Here is a 7500-nt window from a genome sequence, read left to right as displayed (position 1 = left end):
AGAAATAGAGCGGCTGATAAAGAATTTATCAATTCGGGTGCGCACGAGAGAATTATCATTAGGATTCCGACCAGTCCAGGTAAAACTCCGTTCGTCCTTATGACGAACCCGCCAAATATCGATTAGGTTATGCTGCGAATTCAAAGCAGTCAAAACAAAAACGGCAGACCGTCTAGCGTTTGGGTTTCCACCCAGCTTGTCCAAGTGGGATCCGCTATACAATTGAAGTCCCCCCCGATAATGTTAGCGTAAACATTGGACAAGAAGCCCTCCAAATCCGAAAAGAAAATTCGTCTCTGGAAGTCGGACGAAGGCGCATAAACATTTACAAGGTTGATCGTTTCATCCTCTACGTCCAGTAAAATATTCACAACACGTCCATCACTGTAACTACGAATTTGCCTAACATTGTAGTCAAGGCGCGAACTAATCAGCACCGCCACACCTCTAGATAAATTTGTTCCATGGCTTGCAAAGATCTCTCCATTCCAATCACGCTTAATTTGCATTTCAATATCTGCAGTCGAGTGAGTCTCTTGCAAACAAATAATGTCAAAACGAGCTCTTTGGAAAATATTAAAAGCAGACTGCCAACTATCAGAGGACCTTAGGCCCCTTGCATTTAAGCTTACAAAAGTTGCCATCAGAAAGAAAAACGAGAAGTGAAAAACCTGCATTGTGTACGATGTTAGGAAGCCGCCGATTGTTTTTTTGCAGTGCTTTTGTCTCTTTGCCTGGCAATCTCAACATTTGGAATGGGATGGTATTTAGAGCGACGGATTGGTATTTTGCTATCCGAGTCCGATTCAGTTGGGCATGAGCGTTTCTTACCTTGATGATCCTCTTGAATATCCATTGACATTTCCGTATTAACATTTCCAGTCGATATATCCACGGGCTTCTCACTTGTTTTGGGATCAGCCTCAGGCTCAGCAACGATCTCTTTAACCGACGTAGACACATCTTCCGCAGGAACTTCATTAGATTCTTGTTCATTGTTTTCTTGCTTATCGTTTCGATCACACACGTACGACATATGGCCCTTGCGCTTGCAAATACGGCATTCAATCTTAGGGCAGTGCTTTCTTGTATGCCCAACTTCACTACACTCGCTGCATACAGGCTTATAAATAAAGTTGACGTGAATATTTGTTGTCCAAGAGGACCAGGAGTACATTGTGACTTTTTATCTCACTGAAGGTGTATTGGATTTTAAGTATAATTAGTGTTAATAACCAGTTGATACCTGAGTAACACCTTGTATTTTAGAATTTTGAGCTTTTATCGTTTTAGACTTGTAGTAGTAAGTAGCTATATGATTTTAGCTGGTGTATATATGCTATTTATTTTCTAAGTCATTAAGTTATCTCACTTAATTATTTAGACACGACCCCACAAGCGAAGCATCGCTTTAAATATTTATCGTGTATAAATAAAGATTATTGATTGATTGATTGATTGATTGGATATCTTTTAGCTTAGATAAATCCTCAAACTCGAGCCTTTCCCTTTTTTCCCCCCTGGAGGATAAATAGCCGCCGTTATTCATGTTAGGCTTGGTTGTTTCGTTTCATTTCACATCAGGCCCCACCTCTGTCGATTTTCGAACTCTCAGGCTGTTTTTGTGTTATTTGAGGCTTTACTTTCGATTCAGTTTCACTGCCAATATTAACACAAAATTAATGGCTGGCATGCTGTTACGAACTTTGACTACCGGAACAGCAGGTGTTGTCATAATGTGGATAATGTTCCTGTTTTCCGATAATACGCTTTTCTTGAGCCAACAATAAGCTATTGACGTGTACTTCTGCGATCGCTCCTTGCAATTTTAATACGTTCATTATCTAAATGAAAAACTTAAGAATCGAAGAAAGACGGAACATTCTCAACAGCGTGTTACCGCCGGGAAAAATACCGGGCAGCTGTCTTCTATTGCACTTCATGCTGGCATTTTTAATAAATTCTCAGCCAACCGTCGCTGGTCCCACAGTGCACCTTCTCGTTTTCTTCCTGAAAATACCTTTCAAATTTCCTCGATAATTGGAGCTTTGAAATGCGTATAATAACGGATTCAAACACGAACCAAGAAGCAAAATTAAGCTCGCCAGGCTATGAACAACGTACATTGTTTCATAATTTTGGTTCACTGTTTCAGGGGCTGTATGTGCCAAATACAATTGAAAAAACAAGGATGGACTATAACAGGTGCAGAAGCTGACACTAACCACTAACGAAGTTTGCGCTAATTTTTTCTTTGCCGCTAACTGTGCATGGTCACCGCAAGCTACGTTTCCTGAACAAATCGTTCTTGTAATGAAGATTCCTCTTAAAATCTGCACATAGCAGAACATCAATAGGCAAGCACCGCCAAGAAACACTATATTAATCGCCATGATGTAAATCTTCATTGACGCTCCTTTTTCAATCGACCAGGGATCGAGACAGCGTTTTGTTTTTTCGTTGAAGTCGCTCCAAATAACAAATGGCAGACAGAAAGTCACTGCCAAGGCCCATGTTAGGCCTATAGCGAAACCAATGTTGTTTTTCGTGAGTCTATAGCGAATTATAAAGGGAGTGGCGATGACATTATATCGATCAGTAGCTAGGAAAATTAAGGATGTAAACCCTGCACATTTTGCCAGTTTGGGAAGGAAATTCCCAGTGAACGCTTTACAAATGACTTGTCCGACCATCCCACCGATGTGATTGTCCGTAATATCTAAAGCCATGCCGATCGGACAGAAGATTAAAGATACCAAATCTGCCGCTGCCAGGTTCGCAAGGAGGTAGTTGGTTGTTGTGTGCATAGTCTTATTCTTGAGTACAATGAATAAAATGAGTGCATTTTGAATAATCCCCGCAACCACGATCATCTCTTGCAGAGTCCATAATGTGACATTAAAAGCTGACTTAGAGTTATGGTAGGAAGAAAACACTGCCATTCTGACAAATCTTGGGGAATGTTCAGTGTTTGAATCAGTTAACCAAGTTATGGAGTCTTAATGCAGCTGTGTATATTTAGATGTCTTTAGATAACGTGTAAAAAAGAGGTTATTTAAATGTGGTCTGCAAGTGTCATTCAGTTCTCTTCATTTCAAGTTAAAAATGAAAGCGTTCAAACCTTAGCTTTTGTGTGAGCGTGCTCTGATAGGCTACAAAAGCTGGGACAGAGGCGTGTGACAGAATCCCATCTTCGACATTATCATTTTCCACAAGGTGCTAGGTGACAATTAACATCTTTCCTATTCCTGTCTTTTGTCAAAATTAAAAAGGGCCAGAGTGCTAGTTCATCTGAACTCCACTAGTCCGAGGTGGTTGTAAGGCCAGGGAGATTCAAAATATTCAGATAGTAATGAAGTATCACGCCGCCATTTTTTCATAGCCGCGTGTAATTCACAAGTAAATTCTTCAGTTGGTAACCTCGTTTTGTTGTATATTCAACAAAATATCACGTTTCTGATTGGTTAATGACGAATGCATAAATGGGCTGTGCAAAGGAAGTTGCTATGAAAACACAGCAATGGAGTAATGTTTTTGATTATATAAGAAATTTAAAAAATCATGTGAATTTGCTCGTGCTTTTAGTGATTAATTTTATGGTCACTCGTCCTGTTTTGAAAGTTTTCGAATTGCACTCGACTTCGCAAGTGCTTTCAAACCACCGCTCGTCTTCATGAATCACGAAATACACTCGCGTCGTTTACGAGTGAAAACGCTGAACCGTTTAACCAACGTAAATCAACGTCCATAACTTTGCGCTGCGTTCTAAAATAGCAGATGGCATTACCCACATCGGGGACAGCTATTCTTTCGTTTTTCATCCTGCTGCGCGTTGAACTGCAGAGGCCTTTTTTTCTTCTGCCCGTCAGCCAGAAAATGTTAAAGGAAAAAACTTATGTTAGCTGGCCAACTCGTTAAATATTAAAATAAGCAATTTATAAAATCAACTCTATGCCTGAGATCACAGGCTATATTCCCGAACTATTAGTTTTAGTGACAGCTGAAATATCTAACTGCAAACCAAGAACCCATGTATAGATGTATGATACATGTGATATATGGGTAGGGGTCTTCACAAAATGCGTGCGGGAGCTATGTGGTACTAGAAGACCTGTCGCTCTTTTTTACTGGGCTACCCCTTGCTCAGTTATAAAGTCGGTCGATCCTCGCAGTTAGAAATTGAATTCCCATAGTAGACTATAGGACGGTCACTGTGTTCTACGATTTCATTGACTTCAACATTCTCCCTTGAGATATGTAACTTAGTGGTGTGATTTTAATTGGCTTCAACGGAAATGATGCATGCGTCACGACATTGCAAGCAAAATTACCTAGAACAAAATAGTCGATTTCTTTGCGCTGTTGTTGGAGTCTTTTGTGGTAAGTATAAAGCGATATATATATTTCAAGACCGAAAACGGTGTTTGACCACCTTTAACTTGAAACGCTTTCTTTTAATTTCTTCTTTACAACAGCCAATTGACTCTTAAAAGGCGTCTACATCTCCTACCACCATATTTGCTTTAAAACATTCACGATAAGATTTTTCCATAGTGGAACTTTTTTTAATTTCTCACCTAGAGCATAGTTAGTGGAGGGGGAATTGTCGATTAACCTTTGGAAGTCTTTATCCACTTCTCGTGCTTTTGTCAGGTCATTCAGCCACTGTTGTCGCTACTGTTTATATGCGTCGTTTCTCAAAACTGGGAGCTTCCATATCCCGATTCCTTTGGAATTTCGGCATGATCCGCAACCGAATACGGCAAAATTGTCACCTGGTATATTGCATACACAAGCAACTAGTTTGATAACGATTTAAACTATTTTGAAAGAAAGATAACCTATTGTAGATACTCTCGTGACTCGACAACAACTTCAAGTGATCTCCGACGCCATTTTGAAAAAGGTATTGCATGGTCATTGTCACGTGATTTTTATAAAATCAAACAATAACCTCTGCCTCTGATGTTCGCCGGGCTTCCCAACCAGTCCCCCTCCACTAACTATGCCTGGAGTTAACGTATGAGTTACTTCTTCCAAATGGAGTAAGAATTGGAGGGGGTCACCGACTCAGTTTGTTTTGGAGGCGGAAAGGGCAGTAAAAAGCACCTTAATTTCGAATAATCAGTCATCGGTCATCGGCTTCATCGACTTATTTTTTTTAGTTGTATAAAGTAAAAAAAAAACAAAAACCGCAGTATACGTAGACTAGCAACCTTTGTGGCATGATTATGGTGCTGCAGCAAGAATCCCCCTACAAGAAGGGGTTTCTCTCCACTAACTGAAATAATAATCTCTAGTAAAGTGGGTAGGTGTGGGGAAAATACTGTGTGTGTGGATGGTGAGTTGAGGGAAAATCATAACCAAAATTTAGTCTGTGAAATGAGGAAGAGAAATTCACAAAGCAAACTCTCAACCTCACAGTGGAGTTAGCAAAACAAAACAAACTCTGTGTGAAAACAAAAACTTTAATTTCAGAAACAGCCAGATAGTACATGTATAAGAAACTAAATCAAGTAAGCGGGATAAACAAACATTTGAACATGAAAATTATTCGTTCTTAAAAAATAAGAATAATAAATAAGAAACAATCCCTACACAAAGCCTTCGTTCTTAAAAAACAGGAAAGGGCAGTTCCAAAACCCAAAGAAATCCCATGCAAAATGAAACACAGGTGTATTAAATGAGCAAATCTAAACAACTCAAGGGGAAAGAAAAGCTGACTGCGACACCATTAGGCTCGTAAATGGCTGCGAATCTTCAGGGGTAGAGCGCAACCAAGCAAGGGGGTTTCTAGTCCAGCGCTGGACCTCTACCCAACCCCCTTGTGCCGAGTCAAGAAAGGAACAAACGGAAAACCAGGAGAAAACAACACCAAAACCATGGACAGACTAACACGACAAAAACTGCAAAACCAATCAAGCAAAACTGGGACTGATAACATTAACCAAGGACACACTTACCAGATGTATAATATGATTACTGAAACAAAATTATAGTTCAAAACAAAGAAAAATGGATACCTGGTTACTTACATGGAAGAAAAAGCTGGCACAAATTTCCCTTCTCTCCAAATATTAATTTGCAAAGTCTCCAGCAAACGTCAGCTGTGCTTACGACAAAAGAATTCAAATGTGACCCAAACTGCACACATGGCCTGGGCACGAGACATAAGAAGGAGTCGATCTGGGAACCAGCATGACAGGGAAAATGCCCAATGCAGAAAAATACCACTACGAAATGGGGATTAGGAAGCTAAAAAAGGGGCAGATTGACCCAGAAAAGCATGGAGGCCCAAGTGAGATTGCATTGCTATTGATTCAGGGTGTACTGAAGGAGTATAATCATTCGTTTTTCTGAATGGTTCCAGGAAAAAAAGCCCATCAGGTGTATAGATCATTCGCTCTTTTGGATGGATCCAGAAAAAAAATCCCATCAGGTGTATAAATCATTCGTTCTTTTGGATGGATCTAGGGGAAAATCCCGTCAGGTGTAAAAATCATTCGTTCTTTTGGATGGATCCAGGGACAATTCCCATCAGGTGTATAAATCATTCGTTCTTTTTTGGTGTTTCCAGGAAAAAAAACCCGTGAGGTGTCAATTGACACAAACTGAAAATAACTGAAATATCCATATCCAAACAAATAAATAAATATTTTATAATTTAAGAAATACCTTTTGAAATAACAAGTTCTCGAATTGCACTCGACTTCGCAAGTGCTTTCAAACCAACGCTCGTCTTCATGAATCACGAAATACACTCGCGTCGTTTACGAGTGAAAACGCTGAACCGTTTAACCAACGTAAATCAACGTCCATAACTTTGCGCTGCGTTCTAAAATAGCAGATGGCATTACCCAAATCGGGGACAGCTATTCTTGGAGTTATTTTCATAGAGTTATGTCGTAGAGTTAGAGTTAAGTTTCCAAAATCCTGAATTCAAGATTTTGGCCTGGACTGCCAAAATATTGAAAGTCCCGAGAACTTTTCGGGCCCGAAAAGCCAGTCGTCAAACTGCAATCTGCTTATTTTGAAAAGCTAATTCTTTAACATGTTTTTAATGTAAGAAAAAGGAAGAGGATTGCGAAGTTTGATGGCTTGGAACCTCGGCGTTGCGAAGATATAAAGAGAGTTGTGGCACCCGAAATAGGCCCCAAAACTTTCGGGACTTTTGAGAAACAGGCCACAGGATTTGAACCTGGGTTACTGCGGCCACAACGCAGTGTCCTAACCACTAGACGATCGCAGCTTGCTGTATTGATGTAAAGGAAATCGGGGGAGTTAGTTTGCTGGTAATATTCATGGCAAATAATAAAAAAATCATTGGATGACATTGCCGGGACCAGGATTCGAACCTGGGTTACTGCGGCCACAACGCAGCGTCCTCATTACTAGACGATCGCGGCTTTGTTGTTTTGTGTTAATGAAATCAGGGGAGTTACTTTGCTGGTAATATTCATAGTAAATAAAAAAAAGCCACTGGATGATATGGCCGGGACC

The sequence above is a fragment of the Montipora capricornis genome, chromosome 3 (assembly GCF_036669925.1).
Source record: "Montipora capricornis isolate CH-2021 chromosome 3, ASM3666992v2, whole genome shotgun sequence".
Taxonomy (NCBI): Eukaryota; Metazoa; Cnidaria; class Anthozoa; order Scleractinia; family Acroporidae; genus Montipora; species Montipora capricornis.
The sequence above is the reverse complement of the archived record's forward strand: the minus strand, read 5'-3'. Positions refer to the sequence as shown.